Below are 17,211 nucleotides of genomic sequence, written 5' to 3'. Positions count from 1 at the left end.
CCTGCCTGGCGCTCGGCATTAATGGGTACAACAAGGACTGGTCGGCTCGGAGTCAGTATAATGTGTCTGGGTGGGGTATTCATGCTTCACTGCGGCATGGTATCTCAGTGAGCTGGCACTATAAAACCAGCTTAAGTCTGGGCTAGTACAAGCAAATATATGTCTGAAATAAAAAAAAATACTCTCAACTAAGTCATCATTAAGCTGAAAATGTGATGAACATTTTTTATTAGACCATAATCTGGCATGATTTAAAAGTGTATAATAACTTAAAAAGTCGGAGAGCCTGAAATATTTACAAAATGACCCCATGGAACTTCACGAGCCACTCATGCCAGTGACTGAGAATTAGAGGCCCGACTGAATTTTTACTTGCCACAGGCTAGCGGGCCAGTGGCTATTTCGCACACTGATGTCACGGCTGGGGACTCCAGAAATTGGCTTCACACATTTTACGCATGTTGGGAATGGAACCCGGGGCTTCGGCGTGATGAGTGAACGCTTTAACCACTAGGCTACCCCACCGCCCGTCTAGGCTAAAAGCTCGCTAGTACCATTATCATTACCATTAATCATGCACATGTGTTTATGAACCACTCCGAAATATTAATGGTACAAGGTGTTCACGAAAAGGTGTCCCCATCCTGCATCCCCACAAACCCGTGAAGATCCGGGTTAGAATTGATCCTCATCAACCCATGCTTGCCGTAAGAGGCGACTAACGGGATCGGGTGGTCGGGCTCGCTGACTTGGTTGACACATGTCATCGGTTCCCAGTTGCATAGATCGATGCTCATGCTATTGATCACTGGATTGTCTGGTCCAGACTCGATTATTTACAGACCGCCGCCATATAGCTGGAATATGGCTGGAGTGCGGCATCAAACTAAACTCACTCACTCACAAACACACGCGAAGGCTTGTCAGTTGTTCACCTGTACAAGTCAAAATAGGGAATCGGAGATAAACTTTGTTATTGATGCCTCAGACTTGGAAATGTTTTCCAACGCATCTACCATAAAAAGTTTGGGTACACCTTGGCCGTCCTTGTTGCCTATTGATACATGTTGCCTATTGATACATGTAAACATATCTCACTATTGTCTATAGAGAATACTGTTAGTATACTCACTCACTCACTCACTCAGCGAGTCTGGACCAGACGATCCAGTGGATAACATCATGAGCATCGATATGTGTAAGTAGGATACGATGACATGTGTCAACCAAGTCAGGGAGCCTGGCCATCCGATCCTCTTAGTCGCCTCTTACGACAAGCACGTGTTACTGAAGACCAATGCTAACTTGAATATTCACTGGTTAATGTTACGTTTTGAGGTGAGGTGAGGTGAATTGGGTTTAACGTCAGGATTGAGAATATTTCGCTCATATGACGACGTGCATGCATGTGTATGTGCGGCTGCTTGTACTAGCCCAGACTGAAGCTGGTTTTATAGTGCTAGCCCACTGAGATACCATGCCGCAGTGAAGCATGAATACCCCACTCAGACACATTATACTGACTCCGAGCCGACCAGTCCTTGTTGTACCCATTAATGCCGAGTGCCAGGCAAGGGCGAACAAGTACCATATTTTAACGTCTGTTGGTTTGACGCGGTCGGGGATCGAACCCGTGACCTTCCGCTCTTCGGATCGGACGCTCTAACCACTATACCACGGAGGCGGTCGCTACGTCTTGAAATGTGGTGTGTAGTAAATAGTAATCATATATTAACGATTGTTGCTGCTGATCTGAACCACGTGTGTCTTAAATATAGTGACCAGAAATTATTGAGAATTTTAGGAATATGTTTAATTGGATTTCTAGTATAAACAACCTTGACACGCTATCAAGTGCTTGGTTTCATTCAAGAGAGACAACTCCGTTAATCCTTTTTCATTAGTTTGTGAAGAGTTATCCCACTTTGTTTATTTGCTAGCAGACGACATTTTCAGTGATCCTCAGTATGGATGATTTAGAGAAGAGGAAGTTGATTTTAGAGTATTATAACAAGGGCATCAGGTCAGCTGAAGTGATTTCAAGTAGAACAGGTATCCCTTTGTCCAATGTTAATCGTTTTTTCAAAAATATTGCAAATGGATATGGCATTGAGCACCATGGAGGCGAAGGTAGGCCCAGAAAATTGACTGTCGGTGACAGGAGGCGGCTTGGTATTCTTGTTTCTAAAAATAAACGAAGGAGTTTAGAAAACGTAAGGCTGCATATGATTGATAGAGGAACTGTGGCTGTCTGTAAGGAGACAATTAGAACTGAGCTGCATGCAATAGGTTGGCAGAAAAGTCGAGGAATTCCATCACCGATCATGAAACCTGAACAAAAGGAGCGAAGGTTGAACTGGTGCTTACAGCATAGAAATTTCAACTGGGACAATGTGATTTTCTCAGATGAAAGTTTTGTGTGGCTGTTTCCTAATACACTGAAATTCTGGACCAAACAAACTAAAAAACCTTTGTATCAGCGCCCAAAGTACAGTCCGTAATTTAACGAGTGGGGTGGCATATCTGTGTTAGGGGCAACGCCCCTCTGTGTATTTGAAGGGAATATGAACAGTGAGCGGTATACAGATATTCTCGAGGGATATTTACTTCCATCTGCTCACGTGTTCTATGGAAAGTTTTGGATTTTCCAGCAAAACAACGACCCAAAACAACGTTCAAAGCATTCACAGGCCTGGTTTCGGACCCACAATATGACATTATTAGATTGGCCAAGCTATAGCCTTGACCTAAATCCAATAGAAAATGTTTGGGGACTTATGAAGGAAAGTGTCAATAAGAAATATCTACAAATATTGCTGAAATGAAAGAAGAGGTGGTCCGATATTGGGACAGCATGGACCACGACTTTCGAACTTTTTTGATCAGTAGTATGCCCCGCCGCATTGAAGCCTGCATTGCTGCCCATGGCGACTTGACAAAATACTAACTGTTCACCTGTCTTTGAATCTGGAGTTATGTTCTGCTAATATTCACATTTAATACGCGAGTAATGAGTGAAAATTAAAAAAAAAATTACAATCTTTAAATTCTCACTAATTTCTGGTTGTACTGTATATATATTTAGTTCACTCCATTCCCGACATCTCTGAATGAACCTGATTAATCTCTCATATGTCGTGAAGACTCCCACAGCAATGTAATCAGTAACAGGCGATAAATTTTAACATAGTCGCACGGAACAAAACTGAAACATCATTTATGAGTTGACCACAGCAAATGTTGCTTGCCACGGGCTTCGGGGCTGGATGATAATTTGGAGTACGACCACTACACCGTGCGACTGATACCTTTTAAACTACCTTGGTGCTCTAGCACCAGTTTCCTTTTTTTGTCAAGGCGTTGTCAAAGACATTTTCTCTGTTTCACATGTGAAGCCATCAAGTGATGTAGACGGGTCGACATCCCAATATGAATAGTAGGCTATAACGTATAGCTTAAACGACTTCATTTTTGCTGTCAACTGACTTATGCCAGTAATGTTCGTTTAAGACCAAAGAGACAAACATGCGTAGATCACAAGGGCAACGTGCTACGCCATGACAAACGGATTTTCCGCTCTATTAACACGAAAATGACCCTACATCATGGGTTGAGGGACCGACCATTTGACATTCAGAGGGAAGTAGGGTACTTTAATTCGGCATGTATTAAATTAAAATAAACATATATTTCAAGAAAACATTATGTATCCGTGTAATTTCTGTGGTAGACGGTTTCCACTTTATTAACAATCCTGATAATATATATTTCTATAAAATCCCAGGGCCTAGATTTTCGAAGCTCTCTTAGTGCTAAGATAGTCGTAAGTTAATGTTAATGTATGGCACTTACGACTATCTTAGCGCTGAGAGAGCTTCGAAAATCTAGGCCGTGACCTTGAATGTCAAATTATCGGTTCCTTACGAATATTACTCGTACAAAACAACTCTCACGAAACGTTCCCAAAGGTCCGTGAAAACATTCCATTGCTCATGCGCAGTGTTCTAATGAACTTCTCGCAGAGTACTACAAAATCAAGCCGGTCTACACAGAGCCTTAGTAACGATGGTCAGACAAAATTCCTAATATCAATTTGCGCCTTATTCAAAGGGATAATCTGGGAATATGATTCCATAATTTCTAAATGAATGTGATTGGAGCTCGTATGTTGGTTGTACCGTGTTAACAGCTCTGTGGTGTGCCTGCGACAGGGGGGCCGTGAGTAACACATGATTACTTGGCGTGTAATCTCAGCTCTGTATGAATGCCTTCAGTCGAAAGTGATTCTCTTTCTATTTAAAGCCCCCGAGTCTGGGAGAAGCTGACGGTTTAGATTGCCGGAGATCAATATGGCGTCCATGCAGTCATATTTAGCTACCACCCTTCACGAGAGGCACATACACTCTATTCTCGTTTTGGGGGGGAAAATCGAACACCTGAAGCGGTCATCGGTTCTAACACTGAGGAAGACACACTCGTATTGAATCGCCTGTGTCTAACCTGTAACGCTGTGGCTATCTGTTAGGTGGATCAGGTCATTATTCTATTTCTTGCTGCCTTGGTGTCTGAACCAGGTCATCGTTGTACAGATCTCAGATTGTCTGAAACACTCTCCCTTTGCTTTCTTTTGAGCTACAAAGTTCACAGTGTCTTTTGACTCTTTTATATGAGACGTCCCTTGTTACAGATTTGAGAAAGATATGGTTGTCTTTTTGAGATGAGGGAGTGAGTTTAGTTTTACGCCGCAGCAATATTCCAGCTATATGGCGGCGGTCTGTAAATAATCGAATCTGGACCAGACAATCCAGCGGTCAACATCATGAGCATCGATCTACGATCAAAATTGAGAAAGGAGTTGGTTTCAGGATTGGGAAGGATTGTCGGTGTAGAACTAAAGAAATGAAGGTTCGCATCCATTTCAGATTAGAGAGAAGTAGTCTGAAGTTGAGTGAGTGAGTGTGTTTAGTTTTCGCCGCTTTTAGCAATATTCCAACAATACACGCCGCACTCACCGCAATATTCCAGCATTATGGCGGCGGCCTGTAAATATTCAAGTCTGGAGAATACAAAGGAGTGATCAACAGCATGAACTTTGATCAACTGACTCCAAACACGTGTCAAGCAAGTCAGCGAGACTGACCACCCGATGCCGTTAGTCGCCTTTACGACAAGTACTGCTGATCAATTCCTGGAATCCAGCTATATGGCAGGGTCTGTAAATAATCGAGTCTGGACCAGACAATCCAGTGATCAACAGAATGAGTCATCGATCTGCGCAATCGCGGAACCGATGACAAGTGTCAACCAAGATCCGAAAACTGACCGACCGTTATCCGGCGGGACTTAGGGGATCTTCCATATCACTGATTTAACAACAAACGAAAATCCGCATAAAACATAGATATTTGACCTGCGGTAAGCTTATAGGTTTCTAATGTCATGGTTACTATTTGCTTATATTTTCGCAAGATGACATCCTCCAATATTGACCAAAACGCTATTTTCATATTCAAACTTCTAAATGCCACTTAAGGAAGTAAGACTGTTTACTCATTACGTCCTCCACGTGTATCACTCGGAAGCGATCGTGCGGAAAATAGCATTCGGAATCGTTCGAGTTTTTGAGGTAAAGGTTCAGACGGTATGTGTGAATGTTGAAAAAATATGATCTTATTCAGGTCTTAGGTTTTCTTTCCTCGATAAGGTTTGCTTTTGAAATCTGAACTGTAATGTTAAACATTAAATTTTGTTTTTCTCTTACTTATAAAACTACGTCTGTGTCAGGTTTCGAAAGGTTGTTTGAGATCTGTTTCAAGGTGGAGACATTTGAAGCTGTTTGTTCGGAAATTGATAAAGGACGTTGGTTTCAGGATTGGGAAAGTTCGGTGTAGAATTGAAGAAATGAATAAAATTCGTAACCAGTTTGGATTAGAGAGAAGTATTCTGAAGTTAGGTGAGTGCGCGAGTTTAGTTTTACGCCGCTTGTAGCAATATTCCAGCAATATCTCTACGGGGGACATCTGAAATGGGCTTCACACATTGTACCCTTGTGGGCAATCGAACCCAGGTCTTCAGCGTGACGAGCGAACGCATTAACCACTATGCTACCCCACCGCCCCTAAAGTTAAGAAGAGAACCTTGGTTTCAGATCACTATTTTCAAACCTGGAAAATATAGTAGATTTAGCCGGGGATATAGATAGAGTTTCATCTGGGATAGAAGATCAGTTTTTTATTCGGTAAATGGATCACCGGTCCATAATGCAAGAAGATACACGCTTAAAATGTAGGTAGATCAAGACAATCAGATAGCAAAATATATGTGTATGACAAGTAATATAAATATATAATACTCAATGCTAAGTCTCCCAGAGCCGACCCACAGATTACGATTAAGTAAAAGCCAGTAAGCCAAGTTTGTAATTACTGAACCGTTTACCTCCAGGATCCGCTTTTGTCTGTGCGTTTTACCAAATGTCAGAATATTTCGTTTCTCTGATACAATAACAACCATAAAACAGACTACACTGTTGTGTCGAAGTTGAAGGGACTTAAGAATATATTTCGAGTTATCTGGAGTTCGACACAACCGAACATAATGAATAAGCAAAGTAGGCCTATACAACTGACCACATTTTCACTTCGACACAACCGAACATAATGAATAAGGAAAGTAGGCCTATGCAACTGACCACATTTTTCACTTCGACACAACCGAACACAATGAATAAGGCAAGTAGGCCCATATAGCTGACCACATTCTCATTTCGACACAACCGAACATAATGAATAAGGAAAGTGGGCCTATACAACTGACCACATGTTCACTTCGACACAACCGAACATAATGAATAAGGAAAGTAGGCCTATACAACTGACCACATGTTCACTTCGACACAACCAAACACAATAAATAAGGAAAGTAGGCCCATATAGCTGACCACATTCTCATTTCGACACAACCGAACATAATGAATAAGTAGGCCCATACAACTGACCACATTCTCACTTCGACACAACCGAACATAATGAATAAGGAAAGTAGACCACATTCTCACTTCGAGACCGTAGGTTCGACACAACGGTATTAAGTGTATTGTTGAAATACCAACACATTTCCTGCGCCCACAAGGTTAGCCTGACCCAGTTCCAAACCCAAGCATATTAAAACAAATAAACAAACTTACAGCAATAAGTTACATAAAAATTATAATCTCTGCCATCTATATAACGAATAATGGTAGCTCTGAAGAGAAATTGTAACTAATAATAGGCTAGATATAGCTGTTCCGTCGGTCGATCGAAGCGCTCGTGTGGTTTTTTTTAGAAGATGCCCAATGCGACCATTTTCTCTCGGCTCCTCGACGTCTCAGATGAATATATTTCAATCTATGAATCGCAAGTGGGCCTGCGGTCTGTTCGAGTGTACTGAAGTTTGGACAGGGCTAATGCATCAGCCGTTAGTAATAATTGTCCCTTTTATAGGAGGTCCTCCACAACTTGCTCGGGTTCATTAAAAGATTGAAATAGGTGTTGTAATTTCAATTTACGAGCTTTGCAAGCACAAAACGTTACACTTTATCGATCCAGTTGATTGTGCGAAGATGCCAGGCATATAAAAGTCCAACTAAAGAGATGACGGGAGATGGTTTATTATCGGCTGCTGATGTTGGGCAACTTTGAAGACTTTGGTTGTAACACAGACATTTTTCACCGACAGGTATTTTTTCGTTTTAGGCACTTTCAAGATTCGATAAACAGGAGTGAAGGACTGGGGAATACAAAAACTCGGCTGAGGAAAAAACGAATTTCATGGCAATTTGGTAATTATTTGAGATGCATAAATCTCTCATTCTACAACGAGAGATAGATACATTGTAAATCGATGGAATATCATAATATAATCTTCTTGGAATTTTCCATCACTGCTTTTCATTTCCAGAGCAGCATGTGTCGTAAATACATTCGAAGGTATATCTTATTCATTGCCTTGGAACAATTTCATACATACCCATAACTATATCAAAGGTCAAGGTTACTTTTTGCATTATACCGCCTACATACCCCGTTATTTGTATCTTTCCACTGTCTGAGGGCGTCTCTCTGATTGGTCAATCGCGTGATTTGATTGACAGGAGGTGATAGGTAATTGCATCTTAAAGAAATGTGAATGATTTGAAGCTTTTCATCAAAAAGTCGCTCAGGCAACCTTTTTACAAGTTTTTCATTCAAGGTTTTGTAAGGTGCCATTAATTCCTGCGTATCTGACTATTCTAGAAGATTATTCAACAGCTGACAGTTTTAAAGTCTACCCACGCAGTAACGGTAAATGTATGAAGTTATATCATAATAATGCGACGATTTCGTGATACCGACACATGTGAGACAGATGCCATATTGACGAATTTGGTAAAAGTAAGCTTTTTTCCTGAAAATGGTTTGATAACCTGCACTAGCATATGCCTAGTCGTATCACATAACTACATGTACGTGATATATGTGTAGCGAAACTGCTTCCGACTCAAAATGTCTTGTTTTCCGTGATCAGACGCAAGAAAAACAACTTTCCGTCTACCCTGATATTTTATTCTGTTTTACAGCTTAAAAACAATCGAATTCCGTTTTTGCGTCTGATGCCGACATTTTGCAAACGCCACACGAATTACTGTCATATTCGCAGTGGAACTCAACGCGACAGCTATGTTTCTTCGCAGCATTACTGCTGCTGCAGGAGACGTGGTCAGACCAAGTGGTATATTAGATTCGGATTAACAATATAGAATTGACAAAACAGGGAATTGCTCTGGCCATCACTTGATTAGTGATGGAGATTTGCTCCACGTGCCTTTTGTGTGTATACTCGACATAAAAGGACAAAATGACTTTGGAGTGAGTGAGTGAGTGAGTGAGTATGGTTTTACACCGCTTTTAGCAATATTCCAGCAATATCACGGCGGGGGACACGGAAATGGGCTTCACAAATTGTACCCATGTGGGGACTCGAACCCGCGTCTTCGGCGTGACGAGCGAACGCTTTAACCATTAGGCTACCCCACCGCCCCATGACCATTGGAAGGTCACCCGTCTTGTATATAGTTAGAGGGGAGTTTGTCGCTCTGAATCTTTGTTTGTTTGTTTAACGCCGCACTCAGCGATATTCCAGTTCAAAGGCGGTGGCCTGTAAATAATCGAGACAGAAACAGACAATCCAGTGATCAACAGAATGAGCGTCGATCCATGCAGAAAATGAGTGTTACAACTACAACTAAAACATGAATATAGAAGCCTTAATTTAATAGTATTGCAGAACAAATGTTAATTATCTCAATTTCGGCGTAGAACATGTCTAGTGTTCTAGTCAAGTGGAATGAAGTCCTGAGTAGCATAAGACACAGGTGTCTGAAGGTGCTATATATTCTCCGAATTGTTTGTTGTTGTGTGTATCACCATATGACGCGCATGGTGATATAGAGGTGTTCCTTACACTGACTGAGTTTAGTTTTACGCCGCTTTTAGCAATATTCCAGCAATATCACGGCGGGGGACACCAGAAATGGGCTTCACACATTGTGTCCATGTAGGAATCGAACCCGGTTCTTCGGCGTGACGAGCCAACGCTTTAACCACTAGGCTAATCCGGTGTTCCTTACAAACAGCCTTCGAAATAATCGCCGGCCCGGAGGCCAAACGCCAGTTGTTATTGTATCGGGCCGGCAGTTTCAAATATCTGCAGGCCCTTGTGGCCTTCAGTAAATTATCTGCCTTTTATCAACTGGAATCTTTCCCATGTCTTTTTGTTTTGTTTTGTTTTTGTCTTTATTAGCGTTCGGGAATCATCCATGATCCATCATGTTACGATAACCGACAGTTTCACTTCTTGGTATTTCAGCGCTTTGCGCATAGGAATGTCAACACCAGTCTTTAACAAATAAAAGCGTCTCTCTGCGCCATAGGGTTCGCTAAATGATTTGCGGGAAACAGTGTGAAACTGTGTACAGAGTAGTCTATTTGTTTTATTGGTTTGACCATAACAAAATGGGCCTGCAGATTCCATTCAGGTCTTGTAGATTTTAAAGCCTGCAGGCGGCAACAAACCCTGATGGCCAACTGGCATATTAAAATATTGTAAACGCTGCTTACAAATGTTTGTTTCATCGGGGTAGGGCGCGTGGTTGAAGCCGGAAGTGGTGCAGATCTCCTACGAGTCGTTTACCATTTGGTGAAACCCGCTGACTCGAGAGGGATGGTGACAAACCAAGAACCGTCTTCACGGCGGATATGGGATCAGAAGCCACGGTCACAGGTCTAGACCTGAGGCGACTGGGCCATGCGTGACATTTATATGTTATCACCTTCACTGACCATTATCACCAAAACAAATGTCACCACCTAAACTTCCCTTAAAAATGCCTCGAGATAACATGACACGGTGTACATTTACATACAAATCATAGGAAACAAATAACCCTTCAAGACCTTTGCTGATCCTTGCAAACACATCGTGCAGCGTGCTCTCTCGTGCACCGAGGCGACTGGGTCATGCGTGACATTTATATGCTAAAACCTTCAGTGACCATTAACATCAAAACAAACGTCACCCTTCCCTGAAAAATGCCTCGAGATTACATGACATACAAACTTACATACAAATCATAGAAAACAAGACCTTTGCTGATATTTACACAAATAAAAAATGACACTGCCTAGACCTTCGTGACAATTAGACAGTGAACGATTGACGCTGTCTAGATCGTCCGTGATAATAAAACAGTGAATAAATGATACTGTCTAGACCTTCGTGATAATTACACAAAAGAACCCTTGGACTCCGTCTAGACTGTCTAGACCGTCCGTGATAATAGAATACTAGAACAGTGAATAAATGACACTGCCTAGGCCTTCATTATAATTACACAAAGAACCCTTGACTCTGTCTAGACCATCTGTGATAATAGAATACCAGAACAGTGAATAAATGACACCGCCTAGACCTTCATGATAATTACACAAAGAACCCTTGACTCTGTCTAGACCATCCGTGATAATAGAATAATAGAACAGTGAATAAATGACACTGTCTAGACCTTCATGATAATTAGAAAAAAGAACCCTCGATTCTGTCTAGACCATCCGTGATAATAGAATAATAGAACAGTGAATAAATGACACTGCCTAGGCCTTCACTGATAGCTTAACACAGAAGACACGGTCTAGACCTTCATGATAATTAAACAGTGAACACACGACACTGTCGAGACATTCAATGACGACTAAACAGTGAACAAATGACACTGTCTAGACCTACGTGATAATTAAGCAGTGAACACTAAACAGTGAACAAATGATACTTAAACAGTGAACACAATTGTCTAGATCACCATGGTAAACAAACCCCAGTTTCATTTCACCAGTCCTTCGCATAATAAGTAAACTAGCCGCATGGTGCCCGACACAAAAGTGATAGCATTGAACTTCAAGTGTTCCATTTTCGTCCTGGTCTGGTTGAATAACAGGGGCAACTCAACACAAATAGTCTTTACACAGAAACGCGTGTGAAACCTGAACCCAAACCAGCCTCTGTCAGCAACCACAGAGTAATTAGGCCAACAACCCCTTCACTGTCATAAAAGGAAATAGAAAACGTATTGAAACCACATCACTTTAGAAAGCAGAATCAACTCGGGGCAAGTGAAACCATTAGCTATGTTTACCCTGTATTACTGGAGGCTTGAATGGAGGTAGATTATAAAGGATGCTGAAATGGTCTTAGGCACCATCCGTGCAACACTGCCATGGCACGGTCTACCACACCGCCAACGGCGCCGATGACCTTCCCAAAGACGAGGGACACCGTATTGGTTAAACCAAACAGATCCCGGCCTCGGATCGTGTTGATTTTTCTCCAGTAAAATAATTAAGTATATTTGTTCAGAATGTGCATAGAAGCGTCTAAAAACAGGGATTAGGCGAAATCGTTGCAGGCGGTGAAACCCATTAAGTGGGAGGATTTGAGAAGTAGGTCATCTGGCTGTAGAGGCCAAGTCCAGGGAAGGTCAAGTAGGCTTGGCGTTTCACCATCAAATTCTCGTTCACATCGATGTGAAGAAGTATCTGGGTTATTTTAGATAAAAAATATGTAGGCCAGTGACGATTGATCAGATCAATATACTGAAAGGGCAATGTCTTTCTCTCTAAACAACGTGATTGTAGGAATCGTTAGATACCTGGATGGATATCAAAGTTAAATTATTGTGAGGCGAGAGATGGTTCAATCCTAGATGGCATAATGTTGAACGGTATTGACAGTGTATTGATTCCTTTAGTGGAAACCAAACATGTCCACGTTTGAAATTCCGACGGGTAGTTCGTCAATCGAGTTCAAGCTCCCAATGGAACTACTTGAAGATCTCATTAAGAGCCATGCACGTGGGCCTATGGGGATTCCGTTGCTAATAAATCTGGTTTAAGTGAAAAAAGCGAAATATTCGCTGCAATGCCGTCTGGTACTGTGTCCTATATTGTAAGAATTGACTGGTTGCGTTTTGAAGAACTAAACACCTCCGAATTACTCTACTAAATGTTAACAAGATTTGCCTGAGTTTCACTTGATATTGTGGTATTCATTGTGAGATGAAATAGGGTTTAACGTCGTACTTGACATTCTTTCGCTCATATGACGACGTGCATGCGTGTGTATGTGTGTATATGTGGCCGCTTGTACTAGCCCAGACTGAAGCTGGTTTTATAGTGCTAGCCCACTGAGATACTATACCGCAGTAAGCATACCATACCCCACTCAGACACATTATACTGACTCCGAGCCGACCAGTCCTTGTTGTACCCATTAATGCCGAGCGCCAGGCAGGGTCATCAAACCATATTTTAACGTTCCGGCTCGAACTCCGGGGCGTACGCTTTTACTAACCACTATACCGACAGGTTTCACGTGCGTTACATTGTCGTATATTCAGAACCACATGGGCCTTTCAAGCAGTCTAACCAGAATATCTGTGAAATTGACAGTGTTTCACGTAGCGTTACATTGTTACAGTTTACATATTCCAGAAACACATGGGCCTTTCTTCGGCGTGACGAGCCAACGCTGTAACCATTAGGCTACCCCATCGCCCCAGCTATGCCTGAAGTTACTAGCCCACAAAATAACCAAGAATGTAGAAACTAAGGAAAAGATTACCAAAAGGTAAAATACTGTGAAGACAAATGTCTGCCGCTCTGTGGACATGGACTGTGGAGATTTACTGGCCCCATGACTGGATTTATGGACTGTGGAGTGGCCAGTGGCTGGATTTATTTCCAATCACGCACTGATTCCTTTACGGGCTGATTTCCAGTTGACTTACATTTTCACCCGTTTTCACGGGTGTTTCAATGGTCATCACGGCGTGGTATAATAATGGCATATAACTGAAACTCACTAACTCACTCATTTTCTGCGATTATCTTTCAAATCTTCACATCCGTCTATTCAACACCAGAAGGCGGTTTGCGTCCACGTGACGGCTCAATTTTTACTTGTGCGGAAAAATGATCGAAGTCCAAATTTTCTGTAGTTTTAAAACTGCAGTTGGTCTGCTAGAAATAGCTGTTATAATTTCGGGGTAGCCTAGCGGTCAAAGCTGTCGCTCGTCACAACGAGTACCCGGGTTCGATTCCCCACATGGGTAAAATGTGTGAAGCCCATTTCTGGTGTCCCCTGCCGTGATATTGCTGGAATATTGCTAAAAGCGGCGTAAAACTAAACTCACTCACTCACGTTATAATTTCCAGCTGACAATAACCTATGAGGTATTTCCCGTTCCTCTCCAAGAGGCCGTGGATCTGAATACTAAATCTTCCGTCTACAGACAGAGCCAGCTCGATATTAAATCCACATCAATAGTACGTGGCAATATGTAACTGAATTCATAGCATACATAAATCTACATTAAACACGCAGGTATTACATTAGGTATTACACGTGATACAAGGCCATATTATGTTCAGATTACCAAGAATTTCTTTGACGATCCGCAGCTTATGAAAGGACGGTTTGGTTGTGATTTCAGAAAGAATCAGATTCGCAAAGCTTCTTATGATGAGCCAGCAAAATAAATATAGTGCTGCATACACCAGTTTGAACTACATAGAGGCTTATAATGGTAAATTCATATCTAAATTGTGCGTTCATGCATTGAGTATTTTCTTAATAAAACAAATATCGACCCCTATAATAAAGCAATCCATTTTGTTATAAATAGAAGTCAATGTTACGCTCCGCGATCTAAATCCATTTTGTAACGCCAGCGAGGAGCGAATCAGTTTGGATGTCATGGGTCAAACCTGAGAGCGAAGTGTCTGTAATGGCGGTCGGAAGACACTGGCAATTCATTTCCAGAGCGTGTCTTTTGTCCCCCGTTCTGTACTGGTGCTCGTTAGGGCGTTTAACCGGTTATGGCTCGAGTCTTGATCATGGCTGGTGACGTGGGGATGTTACTTGTGTTCGTCACGATGACATAAGAGTGGTCTTTAACGTCACGAAGGGAAACTGGAACATTTCTGTATGGTGATAAAGGGTCGTTAGAAACGTTCGATATTTTCAAATAGGGTCATTTTCCTTAAAGTGGCAAGATACTTTGGGGCAACTGGTTGACGATTGCTAGGCCGATATTCTTCAAAATGACATCAAGGGTGATTGTTTTTGTACCCATGACTATCCGGGTTAGAATTGGACTTCGGGAAACCATATTTGTCGTTAGAGGCGATGGACGGGGTAGGGTGGTTAGGCCTTCCAACCTTGTTGATGAATGTTCCAATAACCACGTCGATGCTCATGATGTCAATCACCTGTCTGTCTGGTTCAACATTAACATATCACCGTCAGATGGCTGGGATATTACTGGGTTTACTACAAACAAAGAAACTATGCCAACTAATAAATCCAAACTTACCATCCAAACTGTGGCCATTCTCTTCAGCCCCATTTCAGAAAGTTGGCGAAGCATATTTCTGGATGCCGTAGTATGCATCTCGGGGAATAAACCAGAGGCAAAATGGCCGTCTTATCAGTCTTGATTCGAAGAAATTAAAACCCCATAATTTACAGCTATTTTATTATGTATTCCAAATAAGCAGTTGATCCTTCTGATTGTCCTCTGCCATCTAGACACGAGGACCTGGGCCCATTTTCACAAAGCTATCGTAGCGCTACAACTGTAGTACCTCCTTTAGTGTAACATAGACATACGACAGTCGTAGAGCTACGATAGTTTTCTGAAACGGGGCCCAGATCAGACCTCCAGGTGAACTAAACGTCATCTAGACACGAGGTATAGATCAGACCTCCAGGTGAACTAAATGCCATCTACACATGAAGACCAGGCCAGACCTCCAGGTGAACTAAACGTCATCTAGACACGAGGTATAGATCAGACCTCCAGGTGAACTAAATGCCATCTACACATGAAGACCAGGTCAGACCTCCAGGTGAACTAAATGCCATCTACACATGAATACCAGGCCAGACCTCCAGGTGAACTAAATGCCATCTACACATGAAGACCAGGTCAGACCTCCAGGTGAACTAAATGCCATCTACACATGAAGACCAGGCCAGAGCTCCAGGTGAACTAAATGCCATTTACACATGAGGACCAGGTCAGACCTCCAGGTGAACTAAATGCCATCTACACATGAAGACCAGGTCGGACCTCCAGGTGAAACTAAATGCCATCTACACATGAAGACCCGGCCAGAGCTCCAGGTGAACTAAATGCCATTTTCACATGAGGACCAGGTCAGACCTCCAGGTGAACTAAACGTCATATAGACCGGAGATCAATAACTCTAGACCCAGAGCTATACACAAGACCACTGGTTCAACTAAACAATTTTGACTGGGTCTCCAGAACAGATCTCCTTTGGACTTCATCTAAATACAAACCCCTTACTGATGGCACACCGTTACACCAAAGCCATAGAACTATAGTTGAGTTGAGTGGAGGTGGTTTGAGGTGAAACAGGGTTCAAGTCGCGTCCATGATTATTTCACTTACACAGCGACGTGCATGCACGTGTTGGACTGCTTACAGAAGTTGTGGGTAGTACGGTTTCCTAGTGCTTGGACGTCGGTGTACCATGCCGTAGTTTAACATGGTGACCCGAGAAGGCACCACAGAGGTGTTCACAGAGTTGTAAACTGAAATACTTGCACGTACCTGGACTAACGCCAAGTCTATGAAAACATATAAATTTACAGAAACAAATTACTCCATTTTAATGAGGAGACCAGGAAAGGATTCAGAGAATGATAACATCTGTATTTGAGCTGCTTGTTGTGGCGTCATTACCAATTAGAAATAACATTTTGAACCTGAAGAAATTTTAGACTTGTTTCATTTAGGGATTTTGCATTACAGTATAGACTGTGTGGAATGGACAATAGGGTTCAGGGAATGTGAGACAGACTGCACGGATCAACCACAGAATGTTTGTACCTGGTACAAATGAATCTCCATAGCAACTTAAGTTCAACTTGGGACGAAGAAGGGTTATCTGACTGTCATGTCAAGTCTAGTTTCAAACACCCGGAGCGGTGGGGTAGCTCTTCACGCCGAAGACCCTGGTTCGATTCCCCACATGGGTAAAATGAGTGAAGCCCATTTCTGGTGTCCCCCGCCGTGATATTGGTTTAAAGCCAAGATGCCAATGTACTAGATAGTACCGGTTAACTTTGTGAGCGGTCGACTAGAATCAAATTACAAGGAGTTAAGTAAAAAGTGTTACAATTGACCCCGGTCTCCCGTACATCTCCCGTCAGGTCTATACGTTGCCTGGACATGTCTCGTTTGACACTAGAGTGACTGAGTGAGTGAATATTGTTTTACGCCGCTTTTCACTCGCCAATTGCAATCTGTCAACTAAAATCTATTAAAAATAAAATACGTATAACTTTCCTCTTTAAATATCATTCACAAACGACGGATACCACAAGAGAATTCATCAACAACGGTCGCAGTCACGTACGTTTCGCCGGCGGTGACGCCATTGTGATTAGTCAGTGGTTGTCCCCCCTAACGTCAAAAACGAAGTGGGCGGGGCTTTTCGGCCGGGACTGGATCGGTCTATTGACCCCGGTCTCCCCTAACTGGTACAAATTAACCTCCATAGCAACTTTAGTTCAAGTTGTGACGCAGCCATGTCGTGTGGCTTTAAC

This window comes from Haliotis rubra, unplaced genomic scaffold, assembly GCF_003918875.1.
Source record: "Haliotis rubra isolate DU_JTF1 unplaced genomic scaffold, ASM391887v1 Scf262, whole genome shotgun sequence".
Taxonomy (NCBI): Eukaryota; Metazoa; Mollusca; class Gastropoda; order Lepetellida; family Haliotidae; genus Haliotis; species Haliotis rubra.
This window is presented reverse-complemented; position numbering follows the sequence as displayed.